The sequence below is a fragment of the Nerophis ophidion genome, linkage group LG21 (assembly GCF_033978795.1).
Source record: "Nerophis ophidion isolate RoL-2023_Sa linkage group LG21, RoL_Noph_v1.0, whole genome shotgun sequence".
NCBI classification, from domain to species: Eukaryota; Metazoa; Chordata; class Actinopteri; order Syngnathiformes; family Syngnathidae; genus Nerophis; species Nerophis ophidion.
This window is the reverse complement of record NC_084631.1, coordinates 4806175-4824319: the sequence shown is the minus strand read 5'-3', so window position 1 is coordinate 4824319 and position 18145 is coordinate 4806175. Positions and strand designations below refer to the sequence as shown.

The following is an 18145-nucleotide window of genomic DNA, read 5'->3' as shown; positions in this document are numbered from 1 at the left end:
AGGAAGTCTGGATTCATGTCTACAATGCGCACATTTGGTAAGAACTGTTGTAAAACAATACAACTTGTAAGGAATGGTTTCAAAAACAGTGCTCTTTTTTATCTGTATTGTCAAAGTAACAAAATGACAAACAGTAAAAAAAATGTAAAAAATCCTGGAGGGACTGCAACCCCTCATTACGTACAGTCGGACTTTAATTGCTGACTTTACTGGAATGTAATTACAAGTGTGAGTGTGTTTGCTTTAGTTTTATACAAGTGGGTTCTTTGTGCAACTCTGCTTTTACAGAACCGAGTTCTGCGAGAACATTTGCACAACTCACCGTATGAACGCAGTGTTTTTACAACACACACACATCTGTCTATCCATTGTTTCAGTTAAAGGCCTACTGAAATGAGATGTTCTTATTTAAACGGGGATAGCAGGTCCATTCTATGTGTCATACTTGATCATTTTGCGATATTGCCATATTTTTGCTGAAAGGATTTAGTAGAGAACATCCACGATAAAGTTCGCAAGTTGGTTGTCTTACGTCAGCACCGGAAGTCGCAAAACCAGCTGTTTACCTGACTGTTTTTTTTTCGGGGATGAATAGAGAAGTCCTTCTTTAGCTGCTGTCTTGTTTGATCATATATTGCTGCCTTTGCACCTGTCGATGTTTACTTTTGTATGCACATTAAATCAACAAAAAAATCCTGACTTTGGAGCAATGTTCACGGACTCTAGTATTTGGCTCTCTATTAAATGCAATGGTTTTCTTTATTGGGACCATGATTTATGTCCTAACTTGTTCACCAGTCCTCATATGGAAGGTACTTTTCCTTGTGGATGTCTCAAGAAGGGTAGAAATACAAGAACACACACACATATGAGGATGTGGGTTTTCTTACGTCAGCACCGGAAGTCGTAAAACCAGCTGTTCACCTGGCGGGTTTTTTCAGGGATGAATAGGGAAGTCCTTCTTTAGCTGCTGTCTTGTTTGATCATATATTGCTGCCTTTGCACCTGTCGATGTTTACTTTTGTATGCACGTTAAATCAACACAAAATCCTGACTTTGGAGCAATGTTCACGGACTCTAGTATTTGGCTCTCTGTTAGATGCAATGGTTTTCAGTATCGGGACCATGATTTCGGTCCTAACTTGTTCACCGCTCCTCATATGGAAGGTACTTTTCCTTGTTGAGGTCTCAAGAAGGGTAGAAATACAACAACACACTCACACACATATGGGATGTGGGTTGTCTTACGTCAGCACCGGAAGTCGTAAAATCAGCTGTTCACCTGGTGGGTTTTTTCGGAGAATGATTAGGGAAGTCCTTCTTTAGCTACTGTCTTGTTTTATCATATATTGCTGCCTTTGCACCTGTCTGTGTTTACTTTTTTATGCACATTAAATCAACAAAAAATACTGACTTTGGAGCAATGTTCACCGACTCTAGCATTTGGCTCTCTATTAGATGCAATGGTTTTCTGTATTGGGACCATGATCTATGTCCTAACTTGTTCACCGCTCCTTATAAGGACGGTACTTCTCCTTGTTGACGTCTAAAGAAGGGTAGAAATACAAAAACACACACACATATGAGACGCGGGTTGTCTTACGTCAGCACCGGAAGTCGTAAAATCAGCTGTTTACCTTGAAGGTTTTTTCGGGGATGAATAGGGAAGTCCTTCTTTAGCTACTGTCTTGTTTGATCATATATTGCTGCCTTTGCACCTGTCAATGTTTACTTTTGTATGCGCATTAAATCAACAAAAGATACTGACTTTGGAGCAATGTTCACAGACTTTAGTATTTGGCTCTCTATTAGATGCAATGGTTTTCTGTATTGGGACCATGATTTCAGCCCTAACTTGTTCACCGCTCCTTATAAGGACGGTACTTTTCCCTGTTGGTGTCTCAAGAAGGGTAGAAATACAAGAACACACACACATATGGGACACAAGTTGTCTTACGTCAGCACCGGAAGTCGTAAAATCAGCTGTTTACCTGGCAGGTTTTTTCAGGGATGAATAGGGAAGTCCTTCTTTAGCTACTGTCTTGTTTTATCATATATTGCTGCCTTTGCACTTGTCGATGTTTACTTTTGTATGCACATTAAATCAACCAAAAATCCTGACTTTGGAGCAATGTTCACGGACTCTAGTATTTGGCTCTCTATTAGATGCAATGGTTTTCCTTATCAGGGACCATGATTTCGTTCCTAACTTGTTCACCACTCTTCAAATGAAAGGTACTTTTCCTTCTGGATGTCTCAAGAAGGGTAGAAATACAAAAACACACACAGATATGGGATGTGGGTTGTCTTACGTCAGCACCGGAAGTCGTAAAATCAGCTGTTTACCTGGCAAGTTTTTTCGGGGATGAATAGGAAAGTCCTTTAGCTGCTGTCTTGTTTGATCATATATTGCTGCCTTTGCACCTGTCAATCTTTACTTTTGTATGCACATTAAATCAACACAAAATCCTGACTTTGGAGCAATGTTCACGGAGTCTAGTATTTGGCTCTATATTAAATGCAATGGGTTTCCATATTAGGACCATGATTTATGTCCTAACTTGTTCACCACTCCTCATATGGAAGGTACTTTTCCTTGTCGACATCTAAAGAAGGGTAGAAGTACAAGAACACACACACATATGGGACGCTGGTTGTCTTACGTCAGCACCGGAAGTCGTAAAATCAGCTGTTCACCTAGCGGGTTTTTTAGGGGATGAATAGAGAAGTCCTTCTGTAGCTGCCGTTTTGTTTTATCATATATTGCTGCCTTTGCACCTGTCAATGTTTACTTTTGTATGCACATTAAATCAACCAAAAATCATGACTTTGGAGCAATGTTCACAGACTCTAGCATTTGTCTCTCTATTAAATGCAATGGTTTTCTGTATTGGGACCATGATTTATGTCCTAACTTGTTCACCACTCCTCATATGGAAGGTACTTTTCCTTGTTGATGTCTCAAGAAGGGTAGAAATACAAGAACACACACATATGGGATGTGGGTTTTCTTACGTCAGTACCGGAAGTCGTCAAATCAGCTGTTTACCTGGCAGGTTTTTTCGGGGATGAATAGGGAAGTCCTTCTTTAGCTGCTGTCTTGTTTGATCATATATTGCTGCCTTTGCATTTGTCGATGTTTACTTTTGTATGCACATTGAATCAACAAAAAATACTGACTTTGGAGCAATGTTCACGGACTCTAGTATTTGGCTCTCTATTAGATGCAACGGTTTTCTGTGTTCGGACCATGATTTATGTCCTAACTTGTTCACCGCTTCTCATATGGAAGCTACTTTTCCTTCTGGATGTCTCAAAAAGGGTAGAAATACAACAACAGACACAGATATGGGATGTGGGTTTTCTTACGTCAGCACCGGAAGTTGTAAAATCAGCTGTTTACCTGGTGGGTTTTTTCGGGGGATGTATAGGAAAGTCCTTCTTTACCTTCCGTCTTATTTTATCATATATTGCTGCCTTTGCATTTGTCGATGTTTACTTTTGTATGCACATTGAATCAACAAAAAATACTGACTTTGGAGCAATGTTCACGGACTCTAGTATTTGGCTCTATTAGATGCAATGGTTTTCCGCATCAGGGACCATGATTTCGGTCCTGACTTGTTCACCGCTCCTCATATGGAAGGTATTTTTCCTCGTTGACGTCTCAAGAAGGGTAGAAAAACAAGGACACACACCATTAACTCAAGTAAACGCTCCTCAACACTAAACTTGATAACAATATCAGCTTGTCTAGTCCCGCAAAGCACGCCCACGTTTCAGGCCACACTCGGGGAAAGATAAAGTTATACGTTCAACGCTAGATAAAAATCTACAGGACAAAAAAGCTACAGTGACACGACAAAGAGCCGCCACACAAATCCACAGCTCTGCAAACGGACTGTGAGGATTGTTATTTGTGTGTGTGCGTGTGTGTTGAAGTGTGTGTCCCCGACAGTTTTCCTGCAGGGTGCCGGTGACCTGGGGCCAGGAGGCAGAACTCCGCATCGGGCCGAGCCCAGAGGAAGATAAACAGGCTGCATGGCTATTGTTCTCCTGGTATCACCGCTGCCTTGTCAGCCGGACTGATGGAAGGCTGGAGCTCCCAAAATAGTCGGGCCTGACTTCTTTCCTTTATATCCTTGTTACTAACGCTGCCCCCCCCCTCCCCTCTCCCTTCCCCCCCTTTCTTTCCGTGTGTTCCAGAGCGGGGGCACAAAGTGACCCAGATTGCACGCAAAGAAGCTGCAAACAGCAACAGAAGGTTGTGGTTAAGATGACTGATGGTTGTTCGAAGCTAAAGACCCTCAGGTGACTTTTTCTCAACACCAGCTTTCAGGCTCACATGATCAATCGCAATTAATCACAGAATGTTTTTTTTTTTTTGTATTCCACACACAATCAAATGTATTTACATAGCCATTAGCATTGATCCTGCACACTGTAGTTAAAAAATCAAATGGAGGCGGAAGGGAAAAAAAGGGGTTTTAAAGTTTTTGGGAAATTTTTGTTTGTTTTTATCTTATTCAATTTTTTTTTTTAACTGAGAATTCGCATGTTTTCGGGGTACCTTTAGGACTAGTTTAATTATAACATGATGAAAAAACAAGCTAAAGAGAGATAAGCTACTGTACCTCAGAATTCACAAGGTTGTTTGTAATTTTTGTCGTTTTTATTTTATATACATTTTTGGTATTTTTAATTTAATTTCATTCTGTTTATTACATTTTTTAAGAATGTTCATGTTATCGGGGTAGCTTCAGCACCACTTTCATTATAACACAACGCAAAAACAAGATTAAGAGAGATTAGCTTCTGTACCTCAGAATTCACAGTTTTTTTTTTTGTTTTTTTTTCTATTTAATTCTATTTATTTTTATAGAATTCGCATTAAATCGGGGTACCTTTAGGACCTGTTTGATTATAACATGATGAAAAAACAAGCTAAAGAGAAATAAACTACTTTACTTCAGAATTCACAGGATTTTTTTTTTGTCATTTTTTTTGTTTCTATTAAATTCTATTTTTTTTCCAACAAATTCAGAATTTGCATGTTATCAGGGTATCTTTAGGACCGGTTTAATTATAACACAATGAAAAAAGCAGCTAAAAATAGAGAACTGTACCTCAGAATTCACAAAGTTGTTTTTTTTTGCTATTTTTTGTTTTTTATTTGACTAATCTAATTTTTATTATTTTTAATTTATTTCATTGTATTACATTTTTTTTAAGAATGTGCATGTTATTCGGGTACCTTTAGGACCAGTTTCATCATAACACGACGAAAAAACAAGATTAAGAGAGATATGCTACTGTACCTCAGAATTCACAAGGTTTCTTTTTTCTTATATATTTTTTTTGTTTTTATTTAATGTACACTTTTTTTATTCATTTTTTAATTTTTTCGTTTTGTCTATTATATTTTTTAAGTATTTGCATAATTTTGGGGTACCTTTAGGACCAGTTTCATCATCACACGACGAAAAAACAAGATTAAGAGAGATATGCTACTGTACCTCAGAATTCACATGGTTGTTTCTTTGTAAAAAATTATATATTTCTATTTAATTTAAATAAAAATTATTTTATTTAGAATTTGCATGTTATCGGGTTACCTTTAGGACCAGTTTAATTATAACATATTGAAAAAACAAGCTAAAAAGAGATAAACTACTGTACCTCAGAATTCACAAGGTTTCTTTTTTCTTATATATATTTTTTGTTTTTATTTCGTGTACACTTTTTTTTTATGAATTTTTTTATTTTTTCGTTTTGTCTTATATTTTTTAAGTATTTGCATGTTATCGGGGTACCTTTAGGACCAGTTTCATCATAACACGACGAAAAAACAAGATTAAGAGAGATAAGCTACTGTACCTCAGAATTCACAAGGTTGTTTTTTTTCTTAATTTTTTTTTTGTTTTTATTTCATGTACATTTTTGATATATTTTTTTTAATTAAATTTTGTTCTGTTTATATTTTTTTTAAGAATGTGCATGTTATTGGGGTACCTTTAGGACCAGTTTCATCATAACACGACGATAAAACAAGATTAAGAGAGATATGCTACTGTACCTCAGAATTCACAAGGTTGTTTCTTTGTAATTAAAAAAAAATAATAATAATAATTTAATTTTTATTTTTTTTAATTTGGATTTTGCATGTTATCGGGGTACCTTTAGGACCAATTTAATTATAACATGATAAAAAAACAAGCTAAAGAGAGATAAACTACTGAACCCCAGAATTCACAAGGATTTTTTTTAATATATTTTTTTGTTACCTCCAAACGATAGATGAGTCCATACGAAGCTAAGAGCCGGAGATTCAAGAAATAGACGGCACACTTACCTGTGTAAAAAAAAATAATCCAAGAAGGTGAACTTAAAGCAGTGGTTCTCAACCTTTTTTCAGTGATGTACCGCCTGTGAACATCGTTTTAATTCAAGTACCCCCTAATCAGAGCAAAGCATTTTTGGTTGAAAAGAAGAGATAAAGAAGTAAAATACATCACTATGTCATCAGTTTCTGATTTATTAAATTGTATAACAGTGCAAAATATTGCTTATTTCTAGTAGTCTTTTTTTTTTTAACTATTTGGAAAAAAAGATAGAAAAATAACTAAAAACTTGTTGAAAAATAAACAAGTGATTCAATTATGAACAAAGATTTCTACACATAGAAGTAATCATCAACTTAAAGTGTCCTCTTTGGGGATTGTAATAGAGATCCATCTGGATTCATCAACATTCTAAACATTTCTTCACCAAAAAATACATCTTTAAAGGCCTACTGAAATGAGATTTTCTTATTTAAACGGGGATAGCAGGTCCATTCTGTGTCATACTTGATCATTTTGCCATATTGCCATATTTTTGCTGAAAAGATTTAGTAGAGAACATCCACGATAAAGTTTGCAACATTTGGCCGCTATTAAAAAAGCCTTGCCTGTACCGGAAGTAGCAGACGATGTGCGCGTGACGTCACGGGTTGTGGGGCTCCTCACATCTGAACATTGTTTATAATCATGGCCACCAGCAGCGAGAGCGATTCGGACCGAGAAAGCGACGATTTCCCCATTAATTTGAGCGAGGATGAAAGATTCGTGGATGAGGAAAGTGAGAGTGAAGGACTAGAAGAAAAAAAAGACTTTACAGTGGGGGCGAGTCAGATGTTATTAGACACATTTACTAGGATAATTCTGGAAAATCCCTTATCTGCTTATATTGTGTTACTAGTGTTTTAGTGAGATTATATAGTCGTACATGTACAACCTGAAGGTCGGCCCCGCGCCTTTCTTCAGCACCAGTCGACGGGTGGTGGCGATGCCCATCTCTGCCCTTCGCAAGGGACCCTCTTCAAAACACGTGCTTTTGAAATGATCGCTGCATAATACACTGTACTTTGTGTGTGTGGTCCAATCCAACCGTGTTCGCTTGACCGCTCTGTTGCATAGTAAAGCTTTACCGTCATCTTTCGGGAATGTAAACAATTAAACAATGGCTGTATTTTGTGTTGCTAAAGGCGGCCGCAATACACCGCTTTCAACCTACAGCTTTCTTCTTTGACGTCTCCATTGTTTATTGAACAAATTGCAAAAGATTCAGCAACACGAAGTCCATAATACTGTGGAATTTTGCGATGAAAACAGACGACTTATAGCCGGGAACGATGCTGGAACAAAATGTCGTCTACAATGCGTGACGTCATGTGCACACTTCATCATACCGAAACGTTTTAGCAGGATACTCCCGCGCGAAATTTAAAATTGCAATTTAGTAAACTAAAGCGGCCGTATTGTCATGTGTTGCAATGTTAATATTTCATCATTGATATATAAACTATCAGACTGCGTGGTCGCTAGTAGTGGCTTTCAGTAGGCCTTTAATCCACCAGGTGTTGCCCAGGCTGCTGGAGGCGAGAAACTCGTAGAAAATATTTTGTCAACCAAGAGTTTTTTAGTACGTTTTTGTCAAGTTAAATACAGTCAAGGTCAAAAGTTGACATACACTTGTAAAGAACATAATGTCATGACTGTCTTGAGTTTCCAATAAGTTCTACAACTCTTACTTTTTTGTGATAGAGTGATTGGAGCACATACTTGTTGGTCACAAAAAACATTCATGAAGTTTGGTTCTTTTATGAATTTATTATGGGTCTACTGAAAATGTGAGGGTCAAAAGTATACATACAGCAATGTTAAAGGCCTACTGAAATGAGATTTTCTTATTTAAACGGGGATAGCAGCTCCATTCTATGTGTCACACTTGATCATCGCTTTCCACCTACAGCTTTCTTCTTTGACGTCTCCATTATTCATTGTACAAATTGCAAAAGACTCAGCAACAAAATGTCCTCTACAATGCGTGACGTCACGCGTACGCGTCATCACACCGCGACGTTTCTGCAGGGTACTTCGGCGGGAAATTTAAAAATGGCAATTTAGTAAACTAAAGCGGCCGTATTGGCATGTGTTGCAATGTTAATATTTCATCATTGATATATAAACTATCAGACTGCGTGGTCGCTAGTATTGGCTTTCAGTAGGCCTTTAATCCACCAGGTGTTGCCCAGGCTGCTGGAGGCGAGAAACTCGTAGAAAATATTTTGTCAACCAAAAGTTTTTTAGTACGTTTTTGTCAAGTTAAATACAGTCAAGGTCAAGTTGACATACACTTGTAAAGAACATAATGTCATGGCTGTCTTGAGTTTCCAATAAGTTCTACAACTCTTACTTTTTTGTGATAGAGTGATTGGAGCACATACTTGTTGGTCACAAAAAACATTCATGAAGTTTGGTTCTTTTATGAATTTATTATGGGTCTACTGAAAATGTGAGGGTCAAAAGTATACATACAGCAATGTTAATGAGATTTTCTTATTTAAACGGGGACAGCAGGTCCATTCTATGTGTCACACTTGATCATCGCTTTCCACCTACAGCTTTCTTCTTTGACGTCTCCATTATTCATTGAACAAATTGCAAAAGATTCAGCAACAAAATGTCCTCTACAATGCGTGACGTCACCCGCACGCGTCATCATACCGAGACGTTTCAGCAGGGTACTTCGGCGCGAAATTTAAAATTGTAATTTAGTAAACTAAAAAGCCCGTATTGGCATGTGTTGCAATGTTAATATTTCATCATTGATATATAAACTATCAGACTGTGTGGTCGCTAGTAGTGGCTTTCAGTAGGCCTTTAATCCACCAGGTGTTGCCCAGGCTGCTGGAGGCGAAAAACTCTCAACCGTTCGTAGAAAATATTTTGTCAACCAAGAGTTTTTTAGTACGTTTTTGTCAAGTTAAATACAGTCAAGGTCAAAAGTTGACATACACTTGTAAAGAACATAATGTCATGACTGTCTTGAGTTTCCAATAAGTTCTACAACCCTTACTTTTTTGTGATAGAGTGATTGGAGCACATACTTGTTTGTCACAAAAAACATTCATGAAGTTTGGTTCTTTTATGAATTTATTATGGGTCTACTGAAAATGTGAGGGTCAAAAGTATACATACAGCAATGTTAAAGGCCTACTGAAATGAGATGTTCTTATTTAAACGGGGATAGCAGGTCCATTCTATGTGTCACACTTGATCATCGCTTTCCACCTACAGCTTTCTTCTTTGACGTCTCCATTATTCATTGAACAAATTGCAAAAGATTCAGCAACAAAATGTCCTCTGCAATGCGTACGCGTCATCACACCGCGACGTTTCAGCAGGGTACTTCGGCGCAAAATTTAAAACTGCAATTTAGTAAACTAAAGCGGCCGTATTGGCATGTGTTGCAATGTTAATATTTCATCATTGATATATAAACTATCAGACTGCGTGGTCGCTAGTAGTGGCTTTCAGTAGACCTTTAACATCAATATTTATGGAACATGTCCACAAAAAATCTAGCTGAATATTGCATTGTTGCATTATTTTTTCACAGTTTATCAACTCACATTCATATTTTGTTGAAGTATTATTCAGTAAATATATTTATAAAGGATTTTTGAATTGTTGTTATTTTTAGAATATTTAAGAAACATTTCACATACCCCTTGGCATACCTTCAAGTACCCCCATTTGAGAACCACTGCCTTAAACGATGATTTAGTGTGGCTTAGGCTAAATAATTATTGTTTAAATACGTGGGGGAGGGGTTGCAAAAAAGTTTGGACACCCTTTGGAAAAGATAATTTGTTGGCGGGTTTGATGCAGAAAGACGCTCTTAGCTTGGACTACATCTTGGTCCTCCCCGTCTCCAACCCTCCTTGACTCCTTTTCTCCTAACTCCTTCCTTCCCTCCCACTTCTTAGTCCAAACACTGTGAGATCATTAAAGTTCCTGCTCGCGTTTTCTTTTTTGATCCGTCCAAACAACAACAACAACAACAACAACGGATCAGACAAAAGCGTACAGTACGAGCCTGGCCTGGATCGACTGTCAAATATGTGCGCTATGCCTGACCCGCTTACCCCCCCCCCCCCCCCCCCCCCCAACCCCCCCGGCGACACAGCGAGGTCTTCTTCCTGTGTGAAAAGAGCCTTTCAGTTTATTGTTACAGCAAACCTGTTGAATCGTTCTCAAAGGAGGGGGGGTGGGGGGGGGGGCCTTAGGGGTTCAGGGCGAGGTCGGAGGTCATGTGGACTCTCAGCCCAGTTTGGGCGAATAAACCGACCAGCAAATATTTGCATTGGTAGTCCCCCCCCTGCAGAGAGGGAGACATTGAAGTAATTTGCACGCTCTTTTTTTTTTTTTATGTGTTGCAGGATCACAGTGATATTTTTTTCACCATTAAAATTCACCCCCTATTATAAAAATATCACTGACTTTTGTTAAATTTTTTTAAAAGTATTAAAATGACATTCACTGATTAGTTAATGATGCCATTGCCATCCACCCAAACGTGAACCATTCTTTTACAGTTTAAATGTTAAATATTACTACTATTACTAGCATACTTGCCAACCTTGAGACCTCCCATTTTGGGGGGTGGGGGGGCGTGGTTAAGAGGGGCGGGTGCGTGGTTGGTGTGGGGGGCGTGGTTAAGAGGGGTGGCGTATAATTCACCAACTCGAGTATTTCATACATATATATATATATATATATATATATATATATGTATGTGTGGGAAAAATCACAAGACTACTTCATCTCTACAGAACTGTTTCATGAGGGGTTCCCTCAATCAGGAGATTTTTTTTTTTTTTCTCCTGATGATTGAGGGAACCCCTCATGAAACAGTTCTGTAGAGATGAAGTAGTCTTGTGATTTTTCCCACACCTACATATTGCGCCCTACCACGGTATCGAGCACTATTCTCTGGATAATCCAATCAAGATATATATATATATATATAAATATATATATATATATATATATATATATATATATATGTATGAAATACTTGACTTTCAGTGAATTCTAGCTATATATATATTTATTTTATTATATATATAATAAAATCAAATACACAGTAATAAAAACACAGTTGTTCTACTAACTGTACTGTGCTTGCTGGTTACTAAAAAAAACAAAAAAACAACACTTACCTTTCACTATTTGAGTAACCTTTGTTCTGCCATTTGCGTATTGGTGAGCGATCTCCGAAACCGGGAACATCCTTCACGGATTTGTTGTAGACATCCGCGAATGAGAACGGGATGTTGCTTCCAGCTATCAGCTTAGCCATCTTTGTCTCAGCATAAGTTACACCATCGGGTCTCCATTTTGCGAGGTGGGCCATAATACTGGGTTGTGAACGATGCTGCGCTGCGGACGCTTTGTGCTTCGCTGACCGTTCATGGCTGAGTATCCGTTCGGCCGCTGTGTTCAATGGAGAAGTCTGTTCTACAAAATTTACAGGCAACATACCTCTTCCCCTCCGAACTCTCCTGGATAAACTGAAATTCTTGTTTGCAACCGTTCTGGAACTTGCAAGCGTATTTCTTCATTTTGCTCGTCGACGGTGTAATATATTGGGTTGGAGTCAATAACCAGGCGACGTGATGAAGTTATGTCTCTTTACTGTGGACTTCAGAACAGACTCCCTAATGCATGTTCCTTGACTGCACTTAAATGTAGAATATATTTACATTCTATTCTACGTACAGTAGATGGTAGTATTGTCCTGTTTAAAAGGGTCACAACATTGAGTCAGGTCTGTCTGCTTGAAGCTGGAGGGGGCGTGGCCTCCAGCTCCGCTTGAATTTCGGGAGAAAATTTGTCCCGGGAGGTTTTCGGGAGAGGCGCTGAATTTCGGGAGTCTCACGGAAAATCCGGGAGGGTTGACAAGTGTGATTACTAGTACTATCCTCGCCATTGGACATTACCCTCGAGCTAGTGGGCAGCCTAGGACGGAATAACTCTCTCTGGCTTTTTTGGGGTTTGTTCAATGTTGATAATTTTTTTATCTTTTTCTTTTTCTTTTTATTGTGTGAATGCTCCAAAGCATTTTCTTTATTATTCAACTTTTTCTTCTTCTCCAGATTTTGCAGCGTTTTACCTTCCATATTTTTCACCCGATTCAAACCGTGCCAATTTCAAACTGTTCAGCCCATTCAGGAATCGCAGGCCTTCCCTTGACAAATTCCAAAAATTCCCAAATTTCCCAGAATTGCAGGTTTTCCAGGACATTTTTCCCCATTCCAAATGAATTGGCCATTTTTCTAACTTTCACAATTCACACATTTTTCAACCGATTTAAGTCGTTCCACCTTCAACACATTTTACCATTCTCGAAATTGAAGATACACTTTTTCCAAGTTCCAAAAAATTCCAGGATTTTTCCAGAATTCTTGCTTTTTCAAAGCTCTATTTCCACCCTTTTTTCCGGCGACTACTCCTCCCACATTTTTCAAAGCATTTCAACCGTTCCACCAACAAAACATTCCTTTTAATTAGGACAAAAAAACGAAGGAAAATTCCCAGTTTTCCCCAAATTCCAGGAATTTTCTTAATACCATTTCTCAATTCAACATTTTACTACTTCAACATTTCTCGACCGATTTGAAAATTCCTTCACCAACTATTAAGTCAACTCATTCATACTATTCAAGTTTTATTTTTTTTTACCATTTTCTAAAAAATTCCCGCTTTTCCCAAAATGCCCAAATTGTTTGGAAATTCTAATTGAAAACAATGTGACATTTTTCTAAGTTTTCCAACTCCCACATTTTTCATCTTATACCAACTGTTCCAACTTCAAAATATTCAGCCTGTTTGGGAATTGTGTGCTCTACTTAAAGAATTCTAAAAAATTCCAGGATTTCAGTTCAACTTCAGCAATGGAGCATTCACACGCAATTCCTTCAGGAATTTCCTCATCTAGTTCAACATCTTCTTCTTTCCAGATTTTGGCGTGCTCTACCTTTCACATTTTTCACCCGATTCAAACCGTTCCTACTTCAAATTGTTCAACCTCTTCAGGAATTACAGGCCTTCCCTTGAAAAATTCCCAGATTTCCCAGAATTCCAGTTTTTCCGGGACATTTTTCCCGTTCCAAATGAATTTCCATTTCCACATTTTTCAACCGAATCAAGCCATTCCACCTTCAACATATTCCACTCATCCTGGACATTCAAATGATCATTTTTACAAGTTAAAAAAAATTCCAGGAATTCCCAGAATTCACGTGTTTTTCGAACCCTTTTCTGACCCTTTTTTCTGGCCACTACTTCCACCGTCTCACCGTTAAAACATTCCTCTTAATCAGGAGAATAAAACAAAGTTGTTTTTCGAACTGGAAAAATTCCCGTTTTTCCCGAAATTCCAGGAATACCTTAAAACCATTTCTCAATTCAACATTTTACTACTTCCACATTTTCCGGCCGATTTGAAAATTCCATCACCAACTACTAAGTCAACTCATTCATACCATTCAAGTTGTTGTTTTTTTTACCATTTTCAAAAAAATTATCGCTTTTCCCAAAAGGCCCAAATTGTTTGGAAATTCCAATTGAAAATAATGTGACATTTTTCTAAGTTTTCCAACTCCCACATTTTTCATCTTATGCCAACTGTTCCAACTTCAAAATATTCAGCCTGTTCAGGAATTATGTGATCTACTTAAACAATTAAAAAAAAAAATTCCAGGATTTCAGTTCAACTTCAGCATTGGAGCATTCACACGCAATTCCTTCAGGAATTTTCTCATTTAGTTCAACTTCTTTTTCTTTCCAGATTTTGGCGTGCTCTACCTTTCACATTTTTCACCCGATTCAAACCGTTCCAACTTCAAATTGTTCAGCCTCTTCAGGAATTGCAGGCCTTCCCTTGAAAAATTCCCAGATTTCCCAGAATTCCAATTTTTCCGGGACATTTTTCCCGTTCCAAATGAATTTCCATTTCCACATTTTTCAACCGATTCAAGCCATTCCACCTTCAACATATTCCACTCATCCTGGACATTCAAATGATCATTTTTCCAAGTTAAAAAAAATTCCAGGAATTCCCAGAATTCATGTGTTTTCTGACCCTTTTTTCCGGCCACTACTTCAACCCACTTCAACCATCTCACCATCAAAACATTCTTTTTAATTAGGACAAAAAAAACAAAGTTGTTTTTCGAACTGGAAAAATTTCCGGTTTTCCCAAAATTCCAGGAATTCCGTATTACCATTTCTCAATTCAACATGTTACTTCTTCAACATTTCTCGACCGATTTTGAAAAATGTCAACACCAACCATTTCAACTCATTCAGACCATTCAAGTTTTTTACCATTTTCCCCCCAAAAAAATCCCGCTTTTCCCGAAATTCCCTATTTTTTCTGAAATTCACCATAAATATTTAATGGAACAATCCTCAAAGTTCGACATTTTTCATCTGATTCCAACTGTTCCAACTTCAAAATATTCAGCCTGTCCAGGAATTGTGTGCACTACTTCAGTAATTCTAAAACGAAATTCCCGGATATCCCTTAATTCCTTTTTTTTCTTGCATTTTCCCCATTCTAAAATAATTGGTCATTTTTCAATCTTCTATAATTCCCACATTCTTCAACAGATTTAAACCATTCCACCTTCAACACATTCAACTCATCCTGGACATTCAAACTACCATTTTTCCACATTCAACAAATTTCCAGGAATTCTCGTTTTTTTGTTAACCTATTTCCACCCTTCTTAATTTCGACTACTCCTTTCACATTTTCAACCCATTTCCACCGTCAAAACACTCTTCAGATTAAGGACAAAAACCAAGTTGTTTAAGGAACTCGAAAAAAATCCCATTTTTCCTGAATTTCCAGGAATTTCTCAATCAAAAACCGTTACTAATTCAACATTTCTCGACCGATTTAAACAATTCCAACACCAACCAATTCAGCTCAATCTGGACATTCATGGTCTGATCATTTTCCAAAAAATCCCGCTTTTCCCAAATTTCCAGAAAGTTCCCATTATTATGAATGGGACATTTTTCCAAGTTGCACAATTCCCACATCTTTCAACCTATCCAAATCATTCCAACATCAACACATTCCACTCATCCTGGACATTCAAACTAACATTTTCCCAAATTCCAAACCAAATTCCCATTTCCCTGGAAATTCAAACTCTTCAACATTCAAACTATTTCAGCATTTAAACGATTTCAACATTTAAACCATTCCTACATTCATCCTACATTCCATTAGCATTTCAGTTCAGCGTCAGCTCTTCAACATTCAAACCATTCCAACATCCAAACTATTTCAGCGTTTAAACGATTTCTACATTTATCCTCCATTCCATTAGCATTTCAGTTCAGCGTCAGCTCTTCAACATTCAAACTATTCTTACATTCATACTACATTCTGTCAGCATTTTTCTTAAACTTCAGCATTGGTGCATTCACACGCAATTTCTTCAGGAATTGCCTCATCTAGTTACTTTTGTGGCTGTACATAGAAATAGCGCCACTGAATTAATATTAATATTGAATATTTCTCTCTAGTTTTTTACCTTTTGTATCTGCTCGGTTGGTAGAGTGGCTGTGCCAGCAACTTGAGGGGTTGCAGGTTCGATTCCCGCTTCCGCCATCCTAGACACTGCCGTTGTGTCCTTGGGCAAGACACTTTACCCACCTGCTCCCAGTGCCACCCACACTGGTTTAAATGGAACTTAGATATTGGGTTTCACTATGTAAAGCGCTTTGAGTCACTAGAGAAAAGCGCTATATAAATATAATTCACTTCACTTCACTGCAACCACATCATTTCCTCATGGTGGGATCAATCAATCAATGTTTACTTATATAGCCCTAAATCACTAGTGTCTCAAAGGGCTGCACAAACCACTACCACATCCTCGGTAGGCCCACATAAGGGCAAGGAAAACTCACACCCAGTGGGACATCGGTGACAATGATGACTATGAGAACCTTGGAGAGGAGGAAAGCAATGGATGTCGAGCGGGTCTAACATGATACTGTGAAAGTTCAATCCATAATGGATCCAACACAGTCGCGAGAGTCCAGTCCAAAGCGGATCCAACACAGCAGCGAGAGTCCTGTTCACAGCGGAGCCAGCAGGAAACCATCCCAAGCGGAGGCGGATCAGCAGCGCAGAGATGTTCCCAGCCGATACACAGGCAAGCAGTACATGGCCACCGGATCGGACCGGACCCCCTCCACAAGGGAGAGTGGGACATAGAAGAAAAAGAAAAGAAACGGCAGATCAACTGGTCTAAAAAGGGAGTCTATTTAAAGGCTAGAGTATACAAATGAGTTTTAAGGTGAGACTTAAATGCTTCTAATGAGGTGGTATCTCGAACTGTTACCGGGAGGGCATTCCAGAGTACTGGAGCCCGAACGGAAAACGCTCTACAGCCCACAGACTTTTTTTGGGCTTTGGGAATCACTAACAAGCCGGAGTCCTTTGAACGCAGATTTCTTGCCGGGACATATGGTACAATACAATCGGCAAGATAGGATGGAGCTAGACCGTGGGATGAATTAAGTTTTTCCTACCCTATTATTGTTTTTATGTTATGAGCGTTTTATTATTCATAACCAGCCCCCAACCTTGTGAAAATCTCCCCAAACTTGTCTCAAACGTTGGTGTTGCAAACATTTTTTTTTGTTTAACTATTATAGTTTTTATGTCATGAGGCTGATTATAAACGATAACATTTTAATAACATAACTATAATAGTTGTACAAAACAATTTTGCAGCACACATGAATGACGGTGTTATTTTAACGCTTGCAATGATAACGTCACAAAAATGTAAAATTCTCCGTTTTATGTTGTAATAAGCTTTTCCTGCCCTTCTCTCTATCACATGGCTCTCTAGATGAACTTTCGGGGAGTAAGAGGAGGAGACGTCGCCGGCCTCTTGTGTGTTTCCAGGATTCCAGCCTCCGGAGAGTAACCTGATGCCACCGAAGGACAGCAAGGCGCACGCGTGAGAGTCTTTTATTGTGAAATTCATCGGGTTGAAGTGAGCCTTAGTGATGAAAGTCCCGATGAAAAAGGACTGACTAGGTGAAACTAGATGAAAGAAGGACTACACAGGTGAAACTGAAACCATTTCAATACATAGATAATATTAATAGTAATAGAAAAATATCAATATTTAAAAAAAACAAAAACACTTTTTCTATGTTGATTTTTTTTATTATTATGTGTGTGTTTTTTGTGTTAAATAACATTTTACAAAATGTCTGTTAACTAAATGCAAAAATCCTCACATTTATTGGTGTAATACATTTTTGGACAATTTTGACCAGTATTTTAGGTCAAAGCATAGTAATTGTGTCAATGTATCAATAATTGTACATTATGCTTGTGTACGATACTTTAATGAAACCATTATTTGGTTAGCGCTGTTATTGTGAAGGGGGAAATGTGCTGCTGTTCTAAACTTGACAAGTAAGGAGACAAATTGAGATTGTTAAAAAAAGACAAAAAAAGAGAGTGCATTTCAAGTTGCGACCACTGTTTGTTTGTACATTGATTTTACGTTGATGATGCCGTTCACAACAACACAAGCATATGAGATGGGTTGTGGGTGTATGGATGGTTCTTTCTAGCTTTAACTTCCTAGTTTGATCGTTGTTTCCAGTGTAGTTTACGACGTGTTTTGTAGATTAATTAAGTGGCACCAGATGCATTATGTTCCAAAACAAATGTTCCTTTTCCTTACAATGGCAGCATTTCACAGTCA

The 18145-nt window shown here is 38.0% G+C and overlaps 1 long non-coding RNA gene across 1 annotated transcript in view; it reads left to right on the top strand.

Annotated features, from left to right (window-relative positions):
* The first annotated feature begins 3720 nt into the window (after positions 1–3720).
* The window catches only part of LOC133539443 (uncharacterized), a 28800-nt gene continuing 14375 nt past the window's right edge, over positions 3721–18145 (top strand). Inside the window, exons 1-2 of the long non-coding RNA XR_009803382.1 lie at positions 3721–4311; positions 17273–17383. This is a non-coding gene — a long non-coding RNA (uncharacterized LOC133539443). The remainder of the gene's footprint in view (positions 4312–17272; positions 17384–18145) is intronic.